The sequence below is a fragment of the Acartia tonsa genome, chromosome 8, assembly GCF_053477335.1.
Source record: "Acartia tonsa isolate MP-2025a chromosome 8, ASM5347733v1, whole genome shotgun sequence".
NCBI lineage: Eukaryota > Metazoa > Arthropoda > Copepoda > Calanoida > Acartiidae > Acartia > Acartia tonsa.
In genome coordinates, this window is record NC_137267.1 from 11,444,917 (window position 1) to 11,449,485 (window position 4,569).

Genomic DNA, 4,569 nt, shown 5'->3' on the forward strand with positions numbered 1-4,569 from the left:
AAAAGTCCTACGTATAACCAACAAACTATTTAGAAACTATGTGTATAAAGACATATAGGGCATTTGAAAGTTTTTTTGGGGGGGTATAGTCCCTTTCGTTGCAACCTACCTTAAGGGGCATTTCTTCGTATTTTCACAGTAGCTTTTCTCCTATTTCTAGCCCCTATGGGAGGCTCTAACCCTGCGGGGAAAATTAACTAACCCTGCGGGGCAATCACCTAACCCAATATAACCTTAGAGGGTTTGGGGATTTGCTTCCATATTACAAAATATTTTTTTATGATTTTTAAACTATTATACTTTACTGTTTCTTTTGACGGTTGGACTTATTTTCGAAAGCTAAATATTGAGAAGTTGCGCTACATACGTTTTCATGTAACATAATGTTCATGTGATATTTTTTGTATTGATGGACGGACAGACTGGCTACAGCTAAATATAAATCATGCTGCACTACAGATATTTTCGCTGTAGGAGAGAATGTTTATATGATATCATTTTGGAATAATTTATTCAAATTGTTGTACAGATATGGTAACTTTATTACATACCCGCGGCAATAGCGTAACTGGTAGCGTGTCTGATAGCCGTTTCATTAACCAAACAGTCTCATTTAAGAGAAGTAATAAATAGTATCTGCTGCTACGATATCATTGGCATTATACTTTTTAAAAACAATAGAGGAGGATGCCCTCTATGGGTGATACAATACAAATTGTACAATGCCTTATATTGGAGAACTTAAACTTAAAGTCAAATTGATTACCTTACCATTACTTACCATTACCTCGTAAGTGCGGGATTCTCATTCGATTTAAGTAATCATCTAGAGAATCCAGAGCATCATCCGCGCTTAATGGGATGCGAAACTCCAACACCCAAGGATATTAGGTTAAGTAACATCCATCAGCCTTATGATTGCACGACCTTTGTCTAAGAAGTCCTAACTGTGCATGTTGTAATTAGTTGTCTCTGTTTTTGGGCTAAGGCATTCCCCCCCCCCCCCCACTCTTACTATTCATGTCACGCACCTGACATAGCAGCAATAGGAACCATTTTAACATCTTTAGTTATGACGCAGTGTCAGTCCGAGATTTGAACCTTTCAACTCCCCGGTGACGAGCGGATGCGCTTCGTGTTGAGCCACGATCGCAGGTTTTAATTGAGTACCTTAGTGGATGGTAGCCAGAACAATAAATGTATAAGTATAGATGTATAACACAGACAACTACCTGGCCGAGGTGATGTGGACCTTTTTCGCCTGCTAGCAAATTGATTTCTGCTCTTTTGTAGTGACTTGTAGAGTGCTGCGTATATTTTTCGGCACAGGATCCCCACCCCGTGAGTAGACATAAAGCTCGCGCCCTCTCCATTCTTTTACTTTAATGCCAGAACTGTGTGTGGACACTATTCTACTTGAATGCTGAGTACTAATTATTTGATTGTGTGCCCTTTGTCTAAAGATACTAAGATAAAACTCTTTTAATAAAAAAAATTTTTTTAGTTATAACGATGTTTAGGTTATGAATATTTCATCCTATGTAAAATATCTAACTATGCCCTTATTAAATGTAACAATTTTATTAGGCTGTAAATCAAATCCATATCAAAAGTTTTCTCCAATTTTTAGATTTCTTTGCAGTTTATATCCAAAATTAAATCTGCATTTGAAAAAAAGGGTTTTGATTTAAATTTGTGTTAATTTGGGAGTAGATAAAATTCATAATATAAAGAAACAAGGATGACAACACCCATAAAAGCTAACCCTTAAAATCAGAGGTAGCAAAAACGAACATTTACACTTTTAGAGTGTCAAAACTTTATAAGCAAACAATTAATCTATATGTAAATGCTGTAATTGTATATTTTGTTATAAAATTGCTTAAAAACGAGAAACATCTACCTTAACGAATTTATATGATTACAAGTTTTTTTTATGAATAGTGGAAGGGCGTCGTTTAAAGTGCTCCACTTGGTGCTTGAAGTTATATTACACAGGAAATCAAAATTCTAAGATGGCTCGTGTCGCCCACTTTATATCTTCCAGTCAGGGATCGAAAGAGATAAGACAATGGCCGATAATTGGATATACATCCCCAATGATGATACACCAAATTACCCCTTCTGTATATTACAATCAGTTGTTGAAACATTTAGACACTCAACTTAATAAACCAACCAATAAAAATTTGCTAAAAGTCCCCAAGTTGTTAAGCCAACGAATAAGAAAACTTTATTATTAAACTTTGGGACTAGTGCAAAAACAGTGCTATGTCTCCTCCTTCCCTGTCTTTCAGTAATCCTACTCTATGAGTCTAGATTTTCCTTTTTCAGTAATCCTACTCTATGAGTCTAGATTTTCCTTTTTCAGTAATCCTACTCTATGAGTCTAGATTTTCCTTTTTCAGTAATCCTACTCTATGAGTCTAGATTTTCCTTTTTCAGTAATCCTACTCTATGAGTCTAGATTTTCCTTTTTCAGTAATCCTACTCTATGTGTCTAGATTTTCCTTTTTCAGTAATCCTACTCTATGAGTCTAGATTTTCCTTTTTCAGTAATCCTACTCTATGAGTCTAGATTTTCCTTTTTCAGTAATCCTACTCTATGAGTCTAGATTTTCCTTCTTCGGCGGTTTCCATCGGTGCATACTGCATAATATTGACAACAAACAAAATTTAGTTGTTAATTCTAATTTTGGGTTAGATTAAGTTTGAGTTAGATGCGACCTGCGGGGATAGTATCCCGCAAGGTTAGAACACTCCGTAGAAGCTTTGAAAATATTTTTAAAAGAAAATAAAGAGGGTATGGTAATTATATTGGTCCATTTATAAATATAGATACTTTAAATATCTTTATTTTTTCGTCTTTTAAAAGAGTAGCTACTATACAATCAAAGTTTGTATACATTTTTTTGTCTGTTTGTTCGACTGTATATCTTTGCCACGCAGTTTCTCTCTATAAACCTACTTACTTTATTCAAAAACAAAGAAATACACAGAAAAAATGTGGATATTGCTATTTAGTGTTCATAACATCTTACTTATTTTCGTTCTAATATTTTTTCATCATAATATAGAAATATTTTTTTTTAAATATTGATAAAAGGTTTCGTGATTTTACAGATATTTTTATAAAAAAATATTTCCATTTCCAAAAAACAAAACCATTTATGACGACTTTTCAGAAAACCTTATTTTTATATACCATGCTTATGCAATCTAGAAGTTTATGTAAATAAAAGAATTACGTTATTTTCATAGAAGAACATGACAATTACAATAAAATTAATCTTTAACCCTTTCCTCTTTCAAAATCAATAATATACCTAATGCAAAATTCAGTGGTCATGAAATTCAGTTTACAAAAGTATATGAATGTAGATTTGACATGTCCAGATGTCCAGTTAGATCTTGTAAACTGTGAATTATAATCAAATTTGAGGGAGGGGGGGGGGGGGTGAAAGCATTCTACAAAATAAAAAAAGGACAGAAAAAAGTTTATAATTATAGATTTTGACGAAATAAAAACGAACGCGCATTAAGTCATAATACGGGTAGTTTTGACCCTGATGGACAGTAATAAAATGTCGTTTCTCAAAGTTGTACGCTGCCATACGCAATGTTGGAAGGGTGACGCAAATCTAAGATCTCAGTTTTGCGATTTGAGAAAAATTAATCTTTATATCATAGCGAATTAGATAAGCTTGCAAGCATCGCTTTTATCTTATAGAGAGAATAATGAAATAAATTCATGAAAACTAAGATCTAAAATTTGCTTCACCCTTCCAACATTGCATATGACCGCGTTCGACTTCGAGAATTGGCATTTTATTTCTGACCATCATTCTGTAAAAATTGTAAGCCTTGTTTCGTGTTTACTATATTTTCAATTTTCATTCATAAACTTTATAACAGATTTACCTATACATAGAGCAGTGAACAATTTTATATATCCATGTACCAAATCATTCCCATATTCATCCTTTTTCTACATGTATATTTTGTACGTATGTCTGGTAAGATCGCGGAAACTACAGGAATGATCAGATACTAGGAGTTTTGTTAGCCCTCTATATATGGCCACCAACAAAATATTATTAACCCTTAACGGTCGGGGAGGGTGGGGGGGGCCTTGAACGTCCCCCACCCCCCTTCCGGTTTTTTCTATCTCATTTTCTGTGTGTGAAAGATAAAGAGCCCAAACTGCGTGACTTTTTAAGTATGGGCATGACACATAACTGAGAGTTGGAATTTTTTGAATATCTCCATCCTGGCGGGCACAGGATGCCAGCAAACCTGGCAGGGTCATCCAGGTAAAGAGCAAAAATATTTTTTGACTAAAACAAAGCATTTTATCACACCAAAATACTAAAATATCCTCTATAGTATACATCCTTATATGAAATACAGGTGTTCAAGTCACTTTTAGTTACAGCTGCGGCCTCTGAAATTTATATTTTGATATTTCTAATATAAAATTTAAATAAAGATAAACATTTTCTGCAAAAAAATTTGTTCTAGATTAAAAAATAAGAAAATTACAGTTGTTTGAAATTTTTAAGTAAAAAA